Source organism: Hippopotamus amphibius, chromosome 6 (assembly GCF_030028045.1).
Source record: "Hippopotamus amphibius kiboko isolate mHipAmp2 chromosome 6, mHipAmp2.hap2, whole genome shotgun sequence".
In the NCBI taxonomy this organism is placed as follows: domain Eukaryota; kingdom Metazoa; phylum Chordata; class Mammalia; order Artiodactyla; family Hippopotamidae; genus Hippopotamus; species Hippopotamus amphibius.
In genome coordinates this window covers 109,680,046-109,704,947 of record NC_080191.1, presented here as the reverse complement: position 1 = coordinate 109,704,947, position 24,902 = coordinate 109,680,046, and the positions used below count along the sequence as shown (strand labels likewise).

The window sequence follows — 24,902 nt, the reverse complement described above, 5'->3', positions numbered from 1 at the left end:
TGTATGACTTCTAAAGTTGAATTAAAAAATTTTATACCAGAGAACAAGACTATGATTTAAATATAGCTCATTTGATCTTTTTTTTAACAATCCATGGGAAGAATACTCACAGATGATTATTTCTTATACTTCAGTGAATTCACCACTAAGTTCGCGGTAACATACCTAGAACCAATGTTTGCTCTCAATTTTTTCAAAGACTATGTTATCTCATAAAACTGATGTCTGACCACACACTGAAGGCACTGTTAGGCATTGCAGATACAGTGTTAGACTAAATTAACAGGTAACATCTCTGCCCTTTCACGTGCATGAGAACATATAATCAATGCTTAATGGCTAAGCCAGGTCCAAGATGAAGTCCACTACGAGAGGATCTTTAAAATGATGGATTAAGTATAACACAGGGTAACATCTTAAACAGAAGAATTACCTGGAAAGCGGATCAAACATAGAGGGACTGAAGCAGAACTGGGGTAGGGATGGATGTGAATTTTTATTTAATCTGTTTTGCTGCTTTCCAGGCTACAGCTGAAATGAGGATGAGGACAATAAAGCAGCTGAGGGCTTATTATGTGACTGGCACTGTGCCAGACGGTGAATAACCACAAGCGCCACACGAGGGATGTACGACTATCCTGACTTTAAATATGCATAAAAAGAGGCACCAAGAGGTCACATAGCTTTGTTGAGGTTATGTAATGGCTACACAGCTATTACGTGGCAGAGCAGGAACTTCGCACCACACTACTTCTAGGTAGCAGGAGTTATTCCGAAGGCCAGGACTGCTCCCAGGACTAGGTGAATTTTCATGACATATTATAACAAAGAGAGCAGGTAATTATTTATGAGGCACCTAGGAGACGGATGAGAGGGTCTCTGAGAGGAAGGAGAAGTAAAAGAATGCTATCATTTTATCTACTTCCAAATTTTACCAGGCTCAGCCTTCGTATTCCTCTTCTTACTTAAAGGCCAGGAAGAGAAGCTGTTTCTCCTTTGCAGGGGGTGGTAAAGCCAGGAACAGAAGTAGCATGGGTAACACACACAAAAATACACTTCTAATGTATCTTCACACAGAAGACACTTCAACACCAAAAGCAGTAATAATGAAGTCCCTTAAATTTATAAATATGAAAACCTCATTACATTACCTTATTCTTTTCATTTTGCCTGATACCATAAATTTGAGAACAACTTCCCTAGATTACAAATCTGTGGATGCGGCTACTAAGTTAACATGGTCAATAGTACGTTGCTTATACATGCATGTGTGCTCTGCATTTTAGTTAACCTATGTAGCAACAGTATTCATTTTTACAGCAAGCATATTAAAATGGTAGAGGAAAATCCTATTACAATACATGAAAAGATTTCTTGCTTAGCTTATACACTTTTGAGCAGTTGATTTTGTTATCACATATAATATATAATTACATATATTATTACATAATATTATGATTACTTAAAATGCCTTTTTGTACTCAGAGGTCAAACAAGGCAGAATCATCTAGTAACTTGCAAGTCTGTATGCTGCACAGAGCCTCTTGGCCCAGGGAGTGACATGAGGGCTTAGGTTCAAGCCTGACAGTGCAGGGTTCCATCTACCTAGCGCAGGCATCTTCTTTAAATCACAAAGGCCTCTCAGCTGGCCAAGCTATGCATCTACCTCAAGGAGCATTTGTACCCAATCAGCAGTGATACTGCAGAGGCTGGCAGCAGCCGTAGCCAGCCATATTTTGTAAGCCCAAGAAAACAAATTTTTTAAAGTACCTATTTTAAAGTCAGTGGACATATATTATCTATAATCATACGTTACCTGAGATTTTCAACACTAAATCATAACTAGGATAATCCTGTCCTTTCCTACTCAAAGAGTGGTCGTCAGACCTACATCCGAATCATCTGGGAACACAGTATCTTAGGTTCCAACCCAGACCTACTAAAAACAAAATCTGCATTTTTAACAAGATCTCCTGTTGATTCTCACCTACATTCAAGTTTGAGGAACAGTGATCTAGACCAGTAGAGACAGCAAACCTTGGACCCCATGTGGCCTGAACAGCTTCAAGAACTGTTCCACAATCTAAATTAAGTGCTCCATCATTTACTGTACTGACCTAACTAGACACAGCAGCTGCTACCTTGTAGTTGCTCAGCAGAGTAAACATACATCTGGATTTTGTTCTGGCACATGATTCTTATGCGCATTTTCTAAAACACACCTTTCACTGGGTGGTTTAATTGACTTAAAATGTCTTTTATGTTCACCCTTTTATGAACCCAAATTTTCCTTTAGAAATATTTCAAATGAGTCCTCTCTAGTCAATTCTGAATTCACACACACACACACACATCACAAGAGAAATTAAAGAGTCTATCAATCAACTTTATGCAAAAGTATAATTGTATTTCAAGGAAAAATTTTATCACATTAAGGAAAATCACTTTTACAGAACTATTATGTTCCTAAAGTAGAAATTTTAAATAAAACAATTTATTACAATTTGATAATAAAAGGCTTTAATTGTAATGTCATTGGTACCTGCCATTTCTTACAGTTTCATAAGTTTAATTAAATATTAAGAAATACTTGGACATTTTAAAACTAAGTGAGAAGCATTTAAAATATCATGATCTTCAGCTAATGTGTATATTTAAACACATAAAGGGAGAACTGTAAACACAATCAAAACGGTGTTTTAAACACAGGCTCTGGAAATGGACCCTATGTTTTACATTCACAGCAATATCATACGGTATTTTAAAGTGAGAGTTTTAATAGTTTTTCCTCCTGATTTGCTTTTGTTTCTTAATTTCTATTCATACATCACATTTGAAAAATTATATCTGGCAGTGGCAATGTGTCAAACTGCTTTTTGCTCAGGAAAGTTTTCTGCTAATATTATAATAAGATATGTGTGCCAGGAAAGTCAGCCAAAGTAACAAACTTTCATTGTGTGAGGACACTGCTGAGCTAGTATCAATGTTGGGTTTTTTCTTTCCAACTCTGAAGATATTTTATTTTAAATATAGATAAAATATAAAAATAAAAGACTACTAGCATACTTTCAGAGAGAAGAGTATGCCCTCATATACTACTGCCTTAGTCCCTTTAGGCTGCTGTAACAAGTACCTAGACTGCAAAGATCGGGTGGCTTATAAACAACAGAAATTAATTTTTCCCAGCACTGGATCCTGGGTGTCCAAGATCAAAGCAACAGGATGGCAGCATTCTGGTGAGGGCCAGTGCCTCACAGGGTAGCGGCTGCATCCCACAAGGTGGAAGGGCCTAGAGAACTCTGTGGGGTCTCTTTTATGACCATTAACACCATTCATGATGGCTGCGTACTCAAGACGTACCTCCCAAAGACCCCACCTCCTAATTCCTCACATCAGGCATTAGGATTTCACCACATGGGGGGGGGAAGGGCACACACAAACATTCAGACCACTGTCCCCCTTCTTCATCTTAAGAACTTTTATTGAGATACAGTTAACAGACAATAAACAGACAATAAATAAGCATATACTTAGAGTGTACACTTTGGTATCCCAATCTCCCAATTCATCCCCCCGCCAACCCTCCACGCTTTCCCCACTTGGTGTCTATGCGTTTGTTCTCTACACCTGTGTCTCTATCTCTGCCTTGTATTTCCTCTTTCATAGTTGTTAGCATTTGCCTTGTGTATTGAGCTGCTCCTATATTGGGTGCGTAGATATTTATAATTGTTATCTCCTCTTCTTGAATGGATCCCTTGATCTTTATGTAATGTCCTTTCTTGTCTCTTGTAACATTTTTTATTTTAAAGTCTATTTTATCTGATGTGTCTATTGCTACTCCAGCTTTCTTTTGATTTTCATTTGCATGCAATATCTTTTTCCATCCCCTCACTTTGTCTGTATGTGTCCCTAGGTCTGAAGTGGGTCTCTTGCAGACAGCATATATATGGGTCTTGTTTTTGTATCCATTCAGCCAGTCTGTGTCTTTTGGTGGGTGCATTTAGTCCACTTACATTCAAGGTAATTATTGATATGCATGTTCCTATTACCATTTTCTTAATTGTTTTGTTTTTGGTTTTGTAGGTCCTTCTCTTCTGTTTCCCACTTAGAGAAGTTCCTTTAGCATTTGTTGTAGGGCTGGTTTGGTGGTGCTGAATTCTCTTAGCTGTTGCTTGTCTGGAAAGCTTTTGATTTCTCCCTCAAATCTGAATGAGATCCTTGCTGGGTAGAGTGTTCTTGGTTGTAGGTTCTTCCCTTTCATCACTTGAAATATTTCGTGCCACTCCCTTCTGGCCTGCAGAGTTTCTGCTGCGAAATCAGCTGTTACCCTTATGGGAGTTCCCTTGTATGTTATTTGTCGTTTTCCCCTTATTGCTCTTAATAACTTTTCTCTGTCTTTAATTTTTGTCAATTTGACTACTATATACCTTGGCGTGTTTCTCCTTGGGTTTATCCTACCTGGGACTCTCTGCGCTTCCTGCACTTGGGTAGCCATTTCCTTTCCCATGTTAGGGAAGTTTTCAACTATAATCTCTTCCAAGATTTTCTTGGGTCCTTTCTCTCTTCTCCTTCTGGGACCCCTAATAATGCGAATGTTGGCACGTTTAACATTGTCCCAAAGGTCTCTTAGGCTGTCTTCAGTTCTTTTCATCCTTTTTTCCTTATTCTTTTCCGCATCAGTGATTTTCACCATTCTGTCTTCCAGGTCACTTATTCACCCTTCTGCCTCAGTTAATCTGCTATTGGTTCCTTCTAGTGTATTTTTCATTTCAGTTATTGTGTTGCATATCTGTTTGCTTGTTCTTTAATTCTTCTAGGTCTTTGGTAAACTTTTCGATCTTTGCATCCAGTCTTTTTTCAAAGTCCTGGATCATCTTCACCATCATTATTCTGAATTCTTTTTTTGTAAGGGTGCCTATCTCCTCTTCACTTAGTTGTTTTTCTGGGGTTTTATCCTGTCCCTCCATCTGGTCCAAAGTCCTCTGCTTTTTCATCTTCTCTATCTTTCTGTGGCTGTGGTTTTCAGTTCCACAAGACGAAGTACTGCTGATACTGCTTGACACTGCTGTCTGCCCTCTTGTGAAATTATGCCTTATTTTTAAAAGACAAACACTCCCCCTATTAAACATATGCAAAGTATCATCCCCTCTCTTACACATACTTACAGAAATAATAATTTCTTAACATCATCAAATATCCAGTCAGTTCAAAGATTCTTCACTGAAGCATTGGGAAAGAATAAAATTATCTCACACTATTTTAGCAAAATCTCTTGATAAAATGTCCAAATATTTTATTAGCACATGTAAGGCCAATAAGAGAGTATTTTAAAATCACATATACTTCTTTGAAATTAAATACTGTAACTTCTCTTTAATGTAAAAAAAAAGTTTGTTTTTTATATTTATGTTTCATAATACATAAATATTATGTAGTTCTTACCCAAATTCTAATTTCCTCAACATGGCTAAGTCTAAAATATAAACATTATGACTGATGGCTATTTTTTTTTTAAAAAACAGTAAACCAGATAAACCAAATTTTGATCAAGTTTACTATTTGGATTATATTTTAAAAAATTCTCCCCACAGGGAATTGGAGTTGGAGCAGAGTGTTACTAATTCAGACTGTACCTGAATTACAATCAGCTAGTCACAAAACGGGTGTATTCCTAACACCACTCTAAGTAGGAACAGCCCTACAGTGTACAGAACCCCTGTTATCTAAGGTTTCAAATTGCAGAGATACCTAAGGCAGCGGTTCTTGAACTTGAGGCATGCATCAGAAATACCAGGAGGGCCTGTTAAAAGACTGCTGGCCCCACCCCCAGAGTTTCTGTTTCAGTGGGTATGGAGTACGGACTGATAATTTCTGTTTCTAACAAGTTTCCATGTGACATTTAATGCTGCTGGTTTGGAGACCACACTTTGAGAACCACTGATGGAGGTTTTTAAAATCTTGGAAATTTGCATGAATTGGCATTTGCTTTAAGTCCTACACAATACAGAGGAAAGAGCATGAGTTTTGGAATAAGATGAAGGTGGGTTCAAGTCTCTGCTCTGCCCCCTTGCTAGTTACAAATTTTGGGAGCAAGCAACCACTTTTCAAAGCCTGAGTTTTACCTACAAAAACAACTAAATTTCAACTTTCTAGAATGAAAAAAGCTTGTCCTGGTTGCCTCCGGGGCACTGTGGATCCCTCACCTATTAATCTGCTTTCTCAACAGTGGACGTAGGAGGAGGGCATTTATAACTTCTCTTTAGATAAGAGTTTTCACTACAAAACATCAGCCTTTTTAAACTATCCTGACAATTCAGACCCACCTCTGGAAACATATGTCTAGCATTCAATCTGATAAAACATGAACTTTAGCCCTATCCAAGTTTCTGCCAATTCTGATATACTAATGTCAACCATCTTACAGCTCTAAATTTCATCCTGACCTGAGCCTTTTCCCTACAAACTAACCTAGTTTATTACCAAATGAATTCACACTTTTTTATTTTTTTAATCAAGACTTCTATAAATGATTGTGTAATATGTTTAGAATAACAAGCTGAGCCCAATTATTTTCATATTCACTACTTTGACAATACACTGACTCTACTTTTTAACTTCAATTTTTAAGTCATTTTTGTTGGCATATAAAAACAGAATTTTTATCCTGAAAGAAGATAATACTCTAAATTTCACACTGCAGAATACAAGGCTTGGGATAATCAAATACGGTTTTACTGTTAAGCATACAAAGCATATTTTATTTACAACTTAGATAAAGTGAACTCAAACTCGGTGGGGTATTACCTCCTATAAAAAGCCCTATAAATTTATCAGCTATCTACATGAGAATTTTACACGTGTGTGCTTTTGCTTATATCAGTCTGGTGGGAGAAGAGCAGAGAAAACCGTTCACAACAGGATAGAAGCTGATCAATAATTACATTAGAAGGTAAGCCTGTGTCACCAGAGCAACAATTATACTCAATTCATTGCAATGAACACTCATCCAGAGCCAACTATACCTGGATGACAGAAGGGCCTGGATGAAAACTTGCAAAATGTAACGTAATAAGAAATTTCTGAGAGGTTTCGACAGTGATATAATTTTTAAAATTTTATTCACTGCCACACTGTCATTTGCACAGGACAGCAGAAATTACACATGGCACAGAGGAAAGGGCTGGGCTTTAGAATGAGATGGAGATGGGTTCCAGTCCCTGCTGTTTCTCCCTTACTGGATACAAAGCTTTGACAGCAAGCAACCACATCCCAAAATCTGAGTTTCACCTGCAAAATTTAGATAATTCCCTCGAGCTTTCAGGATCATTTTTTTAAAATAAATTTATTTATTTATTTTATTTATTTATTGGCTACGCTGGGTCTTCGTTGCTGCACACGGACTTTCTCTAGTTGCCGCGAGCAGGGGCTACTCTTCATTGTGGTGCACAGGCTCCTCATTGTAGTGGCTTCTCTCGTTGTGGAGCACGGGCCCTAGGCGCATGGGCGTCAATAGTTGCAGCATATGGGCTCAGTAGTTGTGGCTCATGGACTCTAGAGCACAGGCTCAATAATTGTGGCACGCAGGCTTAGTTGCTCTGTGGCATGTGGAATCTTCCCAGGGCAGGGCTTGAACCCATGTCCCCTGCATTGGCAGGCAGATTCTTTACCACTGTGCCGCCTAGGAAGTCCTCTCAGGATCATTTTGAAGACTGAATTAAAACTACATCCAAAATATCTATGACACAAAAGAGGTACTTAATAAATTACGTACTTTATTAATAAACAATAAACCTACTTTTGAAAATCTGGCCTATATGTACTTCTTCAACAAAAATAATTCAAATTATTTTGTATTTCTTAGATTTCTAAGGGATTCAATAGGTTTATGTCTCTGTTAATGAAATTTTCAGAAAGTTTTTGTTGAAGTATAGTTGAAAAAAGTTTATTATTCACAATATTTTCTGGTTATTCTTAACATTATAAATAAATTATAGAAAATTTAAGAGAGACAGATGTTATTTTTTATGAAGCATTTAGCTTTATTAACATTGGACAATAAGTGTATTTTTTAGTATCATGAAGACATCTCACAATGGATATAAGTGGATATACCTAAATGTGGATATATAGATATACCTACAATATAAGTGGATATACAGACGTAAGTAGCTATAAGTGGACATAAGTAGTTATACCTATACATGAAATCTTCAAAAATTCTTCCTCTAGAAAAATATGAACTTTTTCACTAAAAGTTTTACTTTTAACCTTCATAATGCAAGAATACATGCTTTCCATGTAATACATCCCCCACAGAAACTGTTTCTCAGTTAATGTATAAATAAATAGCATGTTTAGAAGATAAAATGCATTTTTCTATTCAAACTCTACTAAAGGCCAACCACAGTAATCCCTGCCCACTCATGAGTGAATGACTGCTGAAGTTCTGGGTCAGGCCAGCCACTCACCCAAAACACAGCCAAGAGAATGGGACTCCACAGCCTAGTCAAAGGCAACCACCAAAGGCTGAACACAAGAGAAACTGGAGGTCTCAGTGGTATCTGGTGTGAGAACTCTGGTCAGCCCAGGTTGGATGGTAACTGACCCATCTGACCCTCTATGGGAATTCTGAATGAAAAATAAGAGAGGAGGTAACACAAGTGGAGAAAAACAGAATCAGTAAAAACAGAAAAGAAGAATAAGAAGCAGACAGAGAAGCTGGGTCTCCAGTATTAATTCCTTTATTCAACAAATATTTACTGAGCCCAAGCAGTGTGCTGGGACAATCATGGCTAATGCCACTAAAAGAAGGCAGAGTTTCTGAGTGAATAAGACAATCGGGTCATCAGGGCTGCTGGTGCATCAAGCGGCTTCCCACGTAAATGGCAACCTCAACACCTGGCAGCTGCTGACTAAAGATGGGAAGAAAGAGCGAAAAATGTGAAACAAAGCAGGACCAAGGAGGCTGTGCGTCCATGTCGAGTCTAATTCCTGATACCTCAAAACTCCCCAGCTGAAGTGGCATCAAAGGAATCCTGATCTGTATCAACTCTTCCCTGTAAGGGGACTACAGTATATGCACATTTACATTTCCCAAAGAAAATCAGCACTATCGAATTCTTACCATTAACAAACTACACTTAAGGGTGCAATTTTGCATACCAGAGAGAGTTGCAAATGAGAGTTTAAAAAAAAAAAAACACCTCCCCAAACTGTTTTATAAAGGGACTTAATCACAGGGATTACCCTTGACAAGATTTTAAAATAGGCTGTGATGGGTTATTGACCTTTGGTACCCTTGGCCTACCTTTGCTGTAAGCTCCACCCACTGTGTTCTCCTGTCTGTCAAAGCCTCCTAAGAAAAGGAATTTGGTATTAATGATTTGAATCTTAATCTGGCAATAAGTCAAACATGTTTTCTCTCCCAGGCTCACCTGCATTTATGGCCTCCTAATAGGTGAATGAAAGGCACTGCTGACTACTAGTAGATTTTAAGCATCAGAGAGCAAGTGGTGACAGAGGTACCGAAGAAAAAAGGGTAGTAAGCATTTCCCAAAATCACACTGCAACTACTGAACAGAATGTGTCAATTTATTACCTGTAAATTAAAGAATAATACAATTTTTAAAATGACAGTTGTTTGAAAACCATGTTTATAATAGAGAATAAATTAAATGGTGAGTTTGTTTCTACCCAACCTCCTACCTTTAAAAACTTACCCTGTGACTCAAGATCTGATCAGTAAAGCATATGTAAATTCTAATAACATTAAAAAGTAACGATTTTGTATACTGAATGATTTATCACTAGATGATCCCCCCCAAAAAAAAATCACAAAATGAACGTGTAAATATCTGCTTAAACTATTAGTAAGTCATAAATCATATCTAACATATCTGTTATGTCTGGCTCTATACTGCTAGGGTTTTGGCAATTTTGATTTTAATGGTATATTTGTACAAAATTTATTGCTGAATTCTATCACAAATCAATTCTTTTTATTCTAAGTTAGTTTCAGACTCCATAAATTATTATTAACCATTTGGATTACTATTTATAATTTAGTGCCATTAAACAACTGCTCAATATCTTCTGGCAGCTACACCTAGGAATCGTACATGTAATTCAACAAATGCTTCTGTGTGCCCACAACATGTCCTAGACTATTAAAATATAAAAATAACATGTCCTAGATATTAAAATAAAGCTAGAGTGACAGCTAAATACACGTTTGTTATAAACTACTGTTTACTGGCACTTAAAACTCTCAAAATAATCCCTCTTGGACCTTGAATATTTTTACTCCCATTCTCCTCTGCAAGATTATAGTTAAGGTTAAGTTTGAGTGAGTTATCTAACGAATATATTCAGGGACTTATCAAATCCTTAAAAATTTATTATATTACAATGAGAACCTGTTGGGAACTACTGTACCTTCTTAAAATGGCAGATACTGCTTCTTTTTCCTAAATTAAATATATCTAACTTTCTGAATTAAAACTAGTCATGACACTACACTAAGAAATCTTAAGCGACATGAGAAATAATATACACAATTTCTCATACATGCATTTAACATGATTATGTGTTAATATACATGGCACTTTAATGCACGTTTATTTGGAAAATTGTTCTCTGAAACGCAGTTATTCTTTTCCCAGAAGGTAAAAATTGTTCCACATAATTTGCATACCTTTCCACTCACTTATCAGCTATTTTGTTACCTTAATTCCAAATGATAACATTTGACTGGGTAATATTTGAATATTCAGTTTCTTTAGCTCAGCAGCTTTAGAACACTGACTAAAAGCTGGATATCACACCTAGCGGATTATTTTTATGCAACACAATTTAGAAATTCAGACTATTTTTGTTGTGCCTATTTCTCAATAGTTGTAAATCAGTCCTCAAAGCTTAATTAATGACTGTTATCCTCAACAGGGATTCTCAGCACATCAAAATAGTGTTTTCAAAGAAGCTTGTATCTTTGCTGTTTTGGCCAAAACTGTAGAGCCCTGAATGGCCTCACACGGCAGGCACTCACTGTCTAAATAAACTCTGAGGCTCAAGCTATAGTTACTAGCAGAATCAGACTTAATTATGACCCCTTAACTTAGGACTCTTTCTTATGTATCATTTTTTAACTTTCATGATTATATTTTTTAAAAGCAAAAAAGGAAAACAACTATTTTTGCAATGACAAATTTCTTAGAGAAATATTTATGTTGATCCTAGGAAAAGTCACCAGTTGTTTGGGTTCTAGTTCTTAGGTGGGTTGGTTGTCTGAGGTTTACACAGTAAATACAATATATGGATATAAATGTTGACTTTTAAAGCCTGCAGGAAATCATAAATGCTTGAAACCCAGACCATCAATTATCAGATGAAAGTCTAATTAGCACGTATAGCTTTTGGCAGTAGGCAATCTTTGAAAATATAAGTCAGCATAGATTTGGGAAGGCTACTATGAATACAATAGTTTTATACACTGCTGTGAAACAATGAACACTTTTGATATATTTTTTAGTTCTGTATTTAATACAGCTGATTAAAAAGCTAATTTCATTCCCCCTCTGTATTGCTACTCTTCTAGAGTACAGCTGCCAACCACAGTTAAATCCGATTAGGCCCCACGTTGAGTTAATCAATTTGATAATGTCAGACATTATTAAGAAAGCATACACGATACGGTCACAATGTCTACTATCAAAATCATGCGCAATGTCTACTATCAAAATCATGCGCGCCAGAGCTTTTGTTTTCCCAGAACACTGCAACTGCTTAAAGTAGATCAGTTTTATTTTGCTTTGTTTTAGAAAGAATTTTTTAAAAAAACAAAAACAAAAAAAACACCTTTATTTCTTCCTTAGGCAAATACAAAAAAATTATTCTGTTAAAATATTAATACTATGAATAACTTTTTCTTTATCAATCTTTATATAATGAAATAATCTCAAAATCACAATCACAATTAGACATAAAAACAAAAATATAAATGCTCACAATGTAAAACAGTATCCCACGATACATCCTGAGAAATTTTTCTATTTTATTTTTGTTCATAATGATTCAAAGACCTCAAAACACAACCCACTTTCTCTACTTGTGATTTTTTATACCTTTGCAGCACTCAGGCTTAACTAAGCAATCAAGCGAAAAAGGAGCGTGATCACTTGAACACACAAGTCTGCGTCATGATCCTACTATAAGACAAGATGCATACATTTCAGAAGGTAGAAACCATTACGAAAGACATTAATGTTTCTATAAACTTCCTACCTTTTCTTTCCTTCTAAGGTCATGAAAAGATTCAAAGAAGGCAAATGAAAGGAAGTTCTGTGTGAATGGAAATTAACCTCTCCTCACTTCATTTTAAAATTTTTCAGTTAATTATTTCCAACTTAAGAATAGAACAGTTTTCTAGTATTCAGTTTTAAAAGGTTTGTTTCTTGAAACTAAAACAAGTTTAAAAGAAAAAATTAGAAGAAGTGTAACTTTTATAGAACTAAAATTCTAGGAAATGGGTTGTAATTTACTATCTGTATCTTAGGGAAAAAATGGAGGAGGTAGGTAATGTATAGAAGGAGCTGTCAAAAACGAATTAACTGAAAACAATGGAGCAGCTGTAAGAACCAACCTATGTGCATGCCAGGTAGCTGTCTTTCACTGGTATCATGGGGTAGATAAAAGGGAAAGAAACTGTAAAATAAAATAAAAATAAGCGTATCTCTACTTGTCTTCCCCACACTGTGTCTTTCAGTAAATCCCTTACGTGACATCCTGTCTGATGTGGTCTGGGGGGGTCAGAGAGAGGCAAGCATTATTATGAACTGAAAGAGGCTCAATTCAGATTTTTAATGAATCTGGGTCTGCTGGACAACGTACTCTGCTGCAAATGCAAACTCAGTCTTCTGGACACCGTGACAAAAAAGGAAATGGGAGTTCTCTGACTTCTAAGCCTTGAATCATCCCTTCCTTCTCCCCCAAGCCATCTTTTCAATGCCCGCCCGTAATCCTGTGATTGCTGGATTTCTTAAGTTTCTGGTTTTAAGAAATTTAAGCACCTCTATCTATCAAACCAATGATAATATGGCTGCTAAAAATCATACTGCAATAGAAAATGTCATACATTACAAACCACTGTCCACATCGCAGCCAAAGTGTTCTTTTTAAAAAGTAAATCCTCTTGGGACTCCTCCACATAAAACAGTTCAAAGGCTGCCCACTGCTCTTAGGAAAAAGAACAAAATCTTTAGCATAGCCAAAAAGACCCAGTGTGATCTAGCCCCAGCCTCAACTTGAGCCACTCCACTCCAGGCACCTTGGAATTCCAGTCCCCTGTGGTCTATTTCTGCTCCTAAAACCTGCCCACCTTCCATCCACATGCCGCCTCCTCAGCCTAAATCACTCCTGCCCCTTCTTTCCTATGCCTACTCAACTCAGGCTGCAAAGGTGTTTTTTCAAAGATAATTTCTTCCTTGCCACCCCTCCCCACCCGCCGTGGGAAGTAGCCTCAATGTCTCTTTCAGAGCCTTTCTCATAGGGGTAGTCAGTGAATGGAGAGCAGCTGTTGACCCTCGGTCTTCTCCTCTAGGATGCTGGCATCAACGATGGTTGTCCTGTTCATTGCCACAGCCCCCGGCCCAGCACAGAGCTCTGCAGACAGCAGGCACTCAGCCCCATCTCCTGACCAGCAACATTAACACCTGCCTCACAGGTTACCTTGAGGATTACATTAAACAATCCATAGAAAGCCCTGGTTCACACCAGCACTCAATAACTCAACACAAGTTAGCTGTTATTATCAATATTCATTTTTTATAAAAATGAATAAGGGCAATTAGGAATACTTCCTAAAACTGTTCAAAAAGTGGACATGACCCAGCTCCACTCCATTTACTTATTAATTCCACAGTATTTATTGTAAAGAAATTGTGAGAGCTATGCAGAATACTTACAAACAAGAATATTCAATGCACCTTTTTTTTATTTTATATTGCAATATAGTTGATTAACAATGTGTTAGTTTCAGGTGTATAGCAGTGATTCGGTTATATATATATAAATTTATCTATTCTTTTTCAAATTCTTTTCCCATTTAGGTTATTACAGAGTACTGAGCAGAGTTCCCTGTGCTATACAGTAGGTCCTCGTTGGTTATATATTTTAAATATAGTTGTGCGTACATGTCAAACCCAAACTCCCAACCTCTCCCCCCACCCTCCCACCCCTGCTGATAACCATAAGTTTGTTCTCTAATTCTGTTTCTGTTTTGTAAATAAGTTCATTTTTTTAGATTCTGCATATAAGCGACATTATATGATATTTGTCTTTGTCTCACTTCACTTAGTATGATAATCTCTAGGTCCATTCATGTTGCTGCAAATGGTATTATTTCATTCTTTATAACAAGGCATCATTTTTTTTAAGAATTCCAGTGATCAAGGATAAATTATGAAACATACAGATCAAGGAATATATGGACACTGAAAAATCATTTTCTTAATGAATCCAGGCAACTCCTCAACAATATGATTTTTCATAACTTAAATGGCTACCATAATATACAAATTTTTCACATTCACAAACTACCATTGATTTTAAATATGATCCAAGATCAGAAATCAGCACCACACGTTGGGAGATAAAATACAGCAGCCTAGCAATTCACTGCTGCAGAGTTTTAAAAAATAATTTTTAAATCAAAACTCCTGTCCTATAATATTTGACCTCCCTTCTTTTATCAACAGCATGTTTTTCCGCCACTGTACCAAAGGATTTCTACACAAGAACGATTCAATCACTAACACAGTCAAGTCTGTTAATATCTGAATAACTTTTAACAGCATGTACTATGTCAACTTCAGATGAAAAAATAATCTGAAAGTGGCAGAATGATTCTTAATTCAGCAACTGTAGAAGTTCATTCACTTATTTCATGATGCTTTAGAATTATTATATGGCATGTTAGACTATACAACTGTTCTAGAAGTGCAAACCATCAGTGATGGTTAATTTTATGTATCACCTTGATTGGGGGAGGGGGCAGTAGACACTTGGTCAGGATTACTCTGAGTGTGCCTGTAAGGGTGTTTTTGGATGAGATTAACATTTACAGCAGTGGCTGAGTAAAGCAGATCGCCCTCCCTAACATGGGTGGCCCTCATTCAATCAGTTTGACCTGAATAGAACGAAAAGCCTGACCTTTCCTGGAGTAAGAGGGAACCCCTCCTGCCTGACTGCTTGAGCTGGGACATCAGTCTTTTCCTGCCTTCAACTCCAGCTGATGCATCAGCTCTTCTTGGCTCTGGAGCCTGCCAGCTTTTGGACTAAAACTCCTGTCCTCAGCTCTCCTGCTTCTCAGGCCTTCAGACTCAGGCTGGAACCGCCACCACTGGGCTGGTCTGGGTCTCCAGCCTGCCGACTGCGGATGTGGGACTTCTCAGCCTCCATCATCAGGCGAGCCAATTCCTTATGATAAATCTCCTTCTCTCTCTATATGCATCCTGTTGGTTCCGTTTCTCTAGAGAACCCTGACTAATACACCATATCCCACAACCCCACCCACTTCAAAACTCTCCACCTTCACACACAACCCCCTCACACGCACACTTGGGACCTTCTGAAGGCCCATCAGAATAGAAGTTAAAGAAACTCAAGGTCCCCACTGCTCTCCTCATTTTTGAGTGCTACTGCGTGCTAAGCATAGGTAATAGAGGAATAGATAAGATAAAATCTGTTCCCTCCAGTTGCTCACAGGCTAGAGAAGATGCAAGTAGATTCAATCAGGGACAGGCTGTTAACAAATGGGATGTAAGATTCAGGTGTCAGTTGATTGCATAAATGTTAGACAATTATCATTCTGTTAACAAAAACTAAAGTTAACCAAGTAATCTGAAGATTTAATTGGCTTTATTAGGTGATTCATGAGTTGAGCAGCAGCCCATCTAGCAACCAGGGGGCGCTGGGGAAGGTGGGGGCGTTTATAGAAAATGGAAGGTTTTTACAGGAAGAACATTGCGCAAGGGAGCTGTTAGCAAAAAAAATAATTACTCTCAGGCCAGGACACCTTTTGGGGCAGGGAGGGAAGACAGGAGTTTTATCAGGTAGATTGCTTCTTCCCCTTCGGGGGATGGAGGGGTCCCACATGAAAGACTTCCTCATTGGTGCTGACCAGAAAATTCCAGACTGACTGATTATGACTACACTTCTGAGGAAGGTCAAAACCGCAGTTAAATCAGGTATTACGTCGAGGTTTGGTATCATGGACTTGAGCACAATTGGCGCCATTTTGGGGCCTATGGGTTTTCTCTTCAACGGTTCTTAATCCAGGACTTGTGACTGAAAACCAAATTTGCTTGAGAAAAACAATTGCAGGAAATTCCCTGGCAGTGCAGTGGTTAGAACTCAGCGCTTTCCCTGCTGAGGTATCAGACCCGGGCCTGGGTTTGATTCCCTGGTCAGGGAACTAAGATCCCACCAGCCGTGCAGTACAGCCAAAAAAAAAACAAAAGAAAAACAATTGCACACCTAGGAGAAGTGATTAAATGAACTCCGGAAACTGCTATTAAGCAATATAACCAGAAGCGATGAGAGTGGACAGGGAGCTGGAAATACCAGAGGCCAGTAACAATGCGTTCACTCAAACCATCTCCTTCTTATCTCCTTTGCCTGGTCAGAGAGACAGAAAATTCAGAGAGAAACAGCGGGCTGCTTCAGAGCCCATCCTCTCTGCCCGTCGATCTGTGTGTGCTCTACGGGTGCTGAGGGCTGAGCTCCTGATCCCTCAAGACCTTGGCTGAGAGGAGAGTGGCAGCAGCCCTGCAGAGAGGCGGGCTAAGCCTCGGCTCCAGAGTTTGCCAATCAGACTGAGGGTCCCATGACCCCCAAGCCCTGGTTCCAGCCTCCTCCCCGAGGTGCAGTGTAACCCAGCCCAGGGGCTCTCGTAGAGAGGAGCACAGGGAGAGCCACAGACAAGCCGGGCCACACCCACCTGCACAAATCCACCATCCTGGCACACACCCTGCACCCACAGGAGGCCCTTCCACAGTGGACTGGGGGTGGCATCAGGAGAGGAAGATGCCCGACCCTCACTCACCCTGGACAAGGAAGACCTCGCGGCAGAGGCAGACCACTAGCTACAAGGAGTAAACTTGTTCCCCTAAGGAGAAGTGGCAAAAAAGGAAAGGAGTCTTGACCACAGAGATACAAGGGCCCAGAATAGGGACCTCTCCGGCCCCCTGCCGCTGCGGTAGTCATCAGACAGTAAGTGCATGAGCCGCCGGGGCCTGCATCTGGACAAGGCATTTCTGGAGCCCCCAGCTACACAGAAGCGGCTCCAAACCAAGACTTTCGAGGAATTCCTGGTTCCTGGTGTTTCTGTGGCTCCTATGTTATGATTCTTGGCTCCATCAGGCTACCAGGACCTGAGAAAACGTGCTGTGCATTTAAAAATCAGGTAAAAAAAAATGCTCCCGCCTTTCTGCTCGGCCCTCACCACATAAGCTACAGGGCATTTTCCTTCCTCTGTGATTTCTCCCTACAATCACCCACGCTGACACGGGCTTTCTGCCCAAGGAGAGCTCTAGCGCCCTGTACAATCTACTTAAGCTGCTGCTGCTGCTGCTATAATACCAACTGAAAGCTGTTCTGTGGTACCCTGGACAGAGGACACTCTCTTAATCAGCCTTTTGCGTGATAGTGAGCCATCTTCCCCTCTCTCCTCTGCCCCTCACCCAGCCCTGAAATCCCTTCCTTTGGAGGGTGAGCCCTGATCTGGGCAGGCTGTGTCCCTCTCCAGGTCACTCTCTGAGCGTCACCAACACTTTTTTTTTGGTCTGTATTTATTTATTTATATTTATTTATTTATTATTTTTAAGAACTTTTATAGAGATACAATTGACACAATAAACTGCCTATATTTAAAGTGTACAATTTGATATTTTTTCTTATTAGTAATGTATATATGGTAATCCCAGTCTCCCAAGCTTTCCCCCTTGGTGTCCATATGTTTGTTCTCTATATCTGTGTTTCTATTTCTGCCTTGCAACCCGGCTGATCTGTACCATTTTTATTTCAGTGTGTTCCCATCAGCAACACAGACCCTAAGGCCTTTGGTCTTTCACTTTTAACTCTACCTGCCAACTTTAAGTGGGTTTCAAATGCATGGCCCACATAACACAAACTTCCTACAAGAGAGGGGCAAATCCAGCTTCCTCAGCAGTCGCTCCCTGCTACCTGCACACAGGAAGCCCCAGAGGTAGAGGGAGCCGCTGGGTACAACAGCAAAGTCAGCCACCGGAAGAAGCAGCGAAAGGGAAGACACCTACATTTTCACCAGGATTCTCGGTGTCTCTGTCACTCTCCAGCTTGTTCCATCTTCCACGCCACTTCCCCAATTTCCAACTCCCACAACAGCTCCATTTTCAGGGTTAGGAGAGCGCGGCTGCTGGTCCCAGCCACCTCTCCAGTAGGGTCACACACTCGTTACTCACCACTCATCCCTGGACTTCATCCACCTTCTCTAGACTCCACGCCTTATGCGTGGCTGCGCTCCTCTGCATGACCTGCGGAAGGTGGGGTGGTGGGGTGGGAGACCTTCTTACTTCTCAGCAGAGTGGCCATGCACCACCCTCCGCCATGATCTGAGTCCCATCCCCTCCAGGCCCTGTCACATGTGCCCTGCAACACCCACCACTGCTCTGCTTTTTATCTGCTCTTTTTCCTTCTCCACTGGTTCCTTCTCCTTAGCATACAAACAGTCTCAAGCCTCTTCAAGTCCTTATGTAAAAATTCTCCTTCAATGCTGGAATCTCTAGCTTCTGATTCTCTCCTTCTCCCCAATACAACGTGCAGCTACACGAGCAGTCTACACAAGGAGTTGCCAATTCCTCCCCTTGCGCTCACTCCTGAACCCAACGCACTGAGGTTTCTACGCTCAACACTCCACGGACGCTGCTCATGCTGAGACATGCAAGACCTGTCTCTGAAATGCAGGGGACACGCCAGTCCTTATCTGCCATGTCCTCTCTCTGCTGCATTTCACAGGACCGAAAAATGCCTTCTTACTGGAAATTTACCTTCTTGGCTTCCCTGGTGTCCTGGCCTAGGATAATTACCCATTCAATTGTAAACCTAATAAAATGGACAATTGTCACTATGCTCCTTGCTTATACGTCTCAATTTTCCAAACAGAGATATTAACTCTACTGTCTGCTCGTCTGATTTCTGAAGTATCCACAGAGCCCAGGATTAACTGGCCCACGTGAAGCCATCTGTTCCATACATCTTGGTATTCTGGAGCTTAGATATGGATGAGGCCACTCTGCGCCTGTGTGGCCCACATCAACATGGCATCACACTGAGCTCTTCTTACCAAGTCATGCTTGGGCATTGTGGCCTCAAGTTTCATTGTGGGATCAAAAAAAAAAAAAAGCAGTCCTATTAAACCCATCACCACATATAACATAGGAAACGTTACTGAAGACATCATTTCCAACATCCCCCAGCATCTTTAGAGGCTCCCACGGGGGGCTCTATATATATGAGGATTAAGTCCTAAGAAAAGGGTGTTTTATATGGTGTTCTCCCATACCCCATTCACCCTCCCCCATCTTTTTCTCTTTTGCTACAGGAAATTCAGAGTCAAATTCATCGCTTACTCATAACAGCTGTGGGATCTAAAGACATGAACATTCAATGTTTTCTTTTCCTTCCTGGTTTGGACATTGATTCCAGCTTGCATTTCTCCTCTATAGAGATTAGCCAAGGTTAGGCTTCCCAGGTTTGCATCCTACCACCATCTCCCAGAACGTTCAATTTTGGCAAGTTACTTAACTCCTCTAAGCATCATTTTCTCAACTGCCAAACACACATAACAGCAGTCCCTACATGATACGGTTGGTGTAAGGATCATGTACCCAACTCACAGTAAGCACTCAGTAAATGTTAACTACTGCTCTTATTATTGCTGTTGTTATTATTCACTGCAAGTCCTCTGTGGAGAGATGGGAGTACAAATAAACTGTAGTCTGGCTTGCCCAATCAGGAAGCTTGTTATTAAAAATGAAAAAAAAAGGGGGGGGGAGGCTTAGGCCTATCTATTCTAAGGCACCACTGACCTAGGTTGTTTCACCAAAGCTTTAATAAAAAAGGGTTAAAAACACCATGACTTTAGTATAACTTTTAGATACACATATCTTTTAAAATCTTAACCTGAGTCCTAAACCTATCTATGGACCAAGCTTTATAGTCTTAGTATAAAGTCAAGCCTTTTAGTGTTCCTTTTAAGTCTTTACCAAAATACTATAAAAATCAAATGACTGAAATGGCCTTTTGCTAAAGCAATTATATTCCTTAAAATTTAACAAGGCTATGTTCTAACTACCCCCTTTTTTTTAACATATACCTCACAAATCATTACAGCTCTTAAAAGACCCCTCCCCAACTATAATTTTTTTAAAAGACGCCTCCTCCACTACGTTGACATGACCCTATTAGCATATTCCAAAAAGGGACTCAAGAAGCAGCTGAATCTGTTAGCCTATTACTGTCAGAACAGCTAAATATCAATTATGCCGAAGCTGAAAGCACTGTTATTGGCAGACGCTCCTCAGAAATTCTATTCAAGTCAATTCATTTACTTAAGGAGCTCAACCTAATCACACAAAAGATCTTTCTACATGGCTCTCATAAACACCAGACTTTACAAATTAATACCTGAGGAAAATATTTAAATATTTAAAGATGGAAAGCCATGGTTGTTTGCTCACCTAACTCAACTGGATGTCAAAACTCCCGGGCTGTCCCAATGGCTCAGTATGTGTGGCAATAACAGACTGCGGTATACCAATCACACGAGTTCTCTCACCTACAAGTCCACTGTGCCTTCTCTCATCCTCATCACAGAACCGGAGACACTAATCCAGAAGGCACAGCTCTGTCTGTGTGAACACCAACTTCACACCTGCTTTTCCTCATCAGAAGGAAGGTCTTTCCCCTGTACACTTAGAAAATAAGCTAGCACAATTCTCAGGGTTTTATGTCTTCTGAAGCAAAAGACTTTGTAAATTGAAATTTAAGACTACACTAAGGTTTAAACAGTATTCCCATCTTGGTGGTTTTCTAAGGATGTGAAAATGACAGAGTTCTTTCATCCAATTATGTATAAAAATTTCCTTTTAAAAAAGACAATATCTCATAGTGATAAATACATATAATTTAATGGAACTCAATATGTGGTATCTAGTAAGCAATGTAAGGTTGTGGCAGAATCCTTTAAAAACCTTAGAAATTATGTTTGACAGTCCCTTTTAAAGGATGATATTCTGTGTTAGAGATTGTCTGGAATGTATTGGTACTAGAAAAGACTTTTGTCTATGCAGAAGTTAAGGCAAACCACTGAGATGGGTTACTGTTTTTAAATTAAAACTACAGTATTTAGAGGGCCAGGACAGGGAGGGTGGGAGGGAGTCACAGGAGGGAGAGGATATGGGGATATGTGTATAAATACAGCTGATTCACTTTGGTGTACCTCATAAGCTGGTACAAAAGTGTAAAGCAATTATATTCCAATAAAGAGCTTAAAAAAAAAAAACACGACAGTATGAAATATTCCTGGCACTGAAAATAATTTGGTACAGACTTATAATTTACAACTCTTTTCCAATTCTTAAAAAAATAGCATTGTAAACATATGCAATATATGGATTAGATGTGTCTTTAAGCTTTATAAAGTACCCCTTGTGCTTACCATATGTATAACGACTCATTAAACAAAACAGGACTAAGTATCAGAAATCTTCTTCATAAGTCAGATGCTGTCAAAGACACAAAGATCACTAATTTTTAACCCATTAATGTTACATACATATCTAGGACTCCACTGTGATACTAAGATACTATTTTAAATGACATCAAGCAAAGAATAACATTTTAATTTTTTTTTTAAGATTTTTTTACTTTTGTGAGAAGTAAATTGCTTTTGATAAAGAAATTTAAATCCTGCTTCAATCCCTGGGTCCTCTAGGTCCTGGTTCTCTCCTCCTTTTGACAACTTGCTTCTACAAAAAGAAATCTAGAGAGTACTTTTGTAAGAAAAGAGAATTCCCACCAAGTATTATCTTTAATGAACTTAAGTTGGATTTTGCAGTCTGCCTGCAGTCTATCTGTATATTTTCTATCCATAACTCTTGTTGACATTATAAAGCAGAAAAAGGTAAACAAAAGTAGTGAATTTTACTTTTATTTCTAAATTAGGAGAGTTCTCTAGACCCTTTTTACCCTGAAAGCATCCACAGAAATCTTTCCTTTAAGAAACTGGATTACCATAAATCTCTACAAATATGCTAACTCATCCAAACAATTTCCACAAGGTAGATATGACATAAGGTAATTTTTTCTACATGTAAACATACACATACAATAAGCTTTGGTCACTAAATTCTACTTTAAGAAAAACTGTGGCATTTGAGTGATTTTTTTCTTACAATACTGCTTTTTCATGAGAATAATACAGTAAACAATGCAACATTTTCCCTAAATATTTAGAGAAAAGGAAAAAAACTTATTATCTTATAAAACCATGCCCCCAACATAACTTACATATTACTTTACACAAATGAGCAGAGCTACCCTTGGGATGACCTGTGAACACACGCATGTGTGTACACACACACTTACAAGGATCACCAAGGATGCCGACAGTGCGTGCACATGCACACACGCGCTCGCACACTCTCTCTCTCTCAGAGATCACTAAGGACACAGGCAGTGACTTAGGGGAGCCCGCTGGATGTGGGGCCTGTCTTGTGTATTTTAGGAGAGAGGAGAACGTCCTTCAGTGGGCCATGACTCATGAAATCCCACAGAGGTACTGGCTGGTAGCATTCACGTTCCCGTTCTATACATTTTCCATAATCTAAAGTGACTTCTTGTGACTTTTTTCTCACTGCAATGTTCATTTAAAAAAACAGATTTCAGAAGCCCTCCTGCAAGGCCATGAAGATGAGCCGGCTCTGCCTCTCTGCAGCCCTTCTCGTCCTCTGGGCACCCTGGTGGCTGGCACCCCGGGAAGTGAAACCAGCCCCCTGCCCAAGTCCCACGGCCTGCCTTCTGCCTGGAGCCTCCCTACATGAGTCCCTGCAGGGCCCTGTTCATCAGGCACTTCTATAACACCAGCTCCAGGCTCTGCGAGACCACTGCTTATAGGGGGTGCAGAAGGAAGCAGAACAACTTCCAGGATAAGGAGTGTGTCAGCACCTGCAGTGGCTGCGACAGAGCCCAGGCGAGCCAGGCAGCTGTGCTCCCCTGACAGGCTGAGGTCCTAGGAGGCCCTACACAGGGCCAGGCTGTGGCTGCTTCTGAGGGATGAGAGCCTCCTCCTCTGCTCCCTTCTCAAACCTAGCCTCGTCAGCAGAACCTGCAGAGCCCTTTCCTCATGGCATCCTCACCCTCGCTCCCCACCCCACCATCACTGCACTCCTTGGAGGGGCAGCAATGGAATTTCTGGCATCCAGTTTTGAGTGTCAATGGTGGCAGAGGTCTTATCAGTAAAGAAGCCCCTTTCCCCCACAGTGATGTTGCGTGTTTGTCTGTGGCTTCAACCTCTGGCCTTATATTTAATAAATGCATTTTCTAGTTAAACTAAAAGATAAACAGACTTCATTATTGAATCATTATGCTGTACACCTGAAACTAATATAATGCTGTAGTCAATTATACTTGAATATAAATAAGTAAATGGGGGTGGGGAGGGAGGGGGAGGGGAGTTTTAGGGGTTCGTGTGATGGGAAGATGGCAGACAAAGGAGAAGAGGCACTGGGAGGCTGGGCCCTGCACAGGGGCAGAGTGAGAAGGGCAACTCCAGGTGATCTGCGGGCCCAAAATACTACATAGGGGGGACAGGACAGGGGGTGACACGCTCACTGGGACGAGATGACATCACAGGGACTGTCACGGAATGTGTGAAGGCCTCCCTCTGCCTCCCCTATGCCGTCCTCAATAAAATTCACTTGTTCCCTCAAAAAAAAAAAAACAAAAAACTTTCAGGGACTTCCCTGGTAGTCCAGTGGTTAAGACTTCACCTTTCAGGGCAGGGGGTGCAGGTTTGATCCCTGGTCAGGAAGCTAAGATCCCACAAGCCTCCCAGACAAAAACCCAAAACATAAAACAGAAGCAATATTGTAACAAATTCAATAAAGACTTTAAAAATGGTCCACATCAAAAAAATTCTTAAAAAAAAACCTTTCATATGACGTGACCATCTTGTAGAAAACCTAAGCGAACCCCAGCAAACTATGCAGTAAAGGATGGATTCTGAGTGAAAATGAAGTGTCAAGGCAAGTTCATCAATTATAACAAGCGTACCACTCGGTCGGGGGTGCTGACAGTGTGGAACGGCATGCTGGGGCAGGGAGGGTGGAGCAGGGCATATATGCAAATCTCAGTTTTTCTGGGAACCTAAAACTGCTCTAAAAAATAAGGTGCATTTAAAAAAAAATTTACAGCTACAAAAAAACACCCCAGATTTCACTTGTATAAAAATGGTCACTTTAAAGCTGCCAAGGATTTTCCGTTTCAGAATAAGCCTTTTACTGCGTATAAATCAAAACATTATGACACATACCTTCTCCCTTCTTGAGGTTAGATCCATTTTTAGAAGATCACCACCAAAAGAAACATGTTTGTTATAATCAACATAATGATCTGGTTTTTGGTAGCTCCTTTTACTGCTGTTATTAATAAAACTAAGATAGAAAGGCAAAGTACTTAAAAATAGCCACTCAAAAGCAGCAATATTAAAGTGACTTTTGTTAACAGGCCAAGAATCAGCTGAAGTTGTTTTTCTACTTTTTACTATCACTACTAACCCCACTTACACCCAGATTATTTCCAGTGCCGTG

At 39.7% G+C, this 24,902-nt stretch overlaps 1 protein-coding gene, 1 long non-coding RNA gene and 1 pseudogene across 4 annotated transcripts in view; 1 reads left to right on the top strand and 2 right to left on the bottom strand.

The window, feature by feature from the left end:
• LOC130856019 (ubiquitin-conjugating enzyme E2 E2) overlaps positions 1-24,902 on the bottom strand; it is a 429,172-nt gene that overhangs the window by 356,433 nt on the left and 47,837 nt on the right. The gene's annotated exons all lie outside the window — the stretch shown is intronic.
• Positions 1-24,902, bottom strand: part of LOC130856023 (uncharacterized) — a 118,481-nt gene that overhangs the window by 85,831 nt on the left and 7,748 nt on the right. For both annotated transcript variants that reach the window (XR_009054413.1, XR_009054414.1), the window contains 2 exons: positions 9,435-9,598; positions 9,308-9,355 (listed from right to left, as the gene is read on the bottom strand). This is a non-coding gene — a long non-coding RNA (uncharacterized LOC130856023). The remainder of the gene's footprint in view (positions 1-9,307; positions 9,356-9,434; positions 9,599-24,902) is intronic.
• Positions 22,999-23,311, top strand: LOC130856021 (pancreatic trypsin inhibitor-like; annotated as a pseudogene).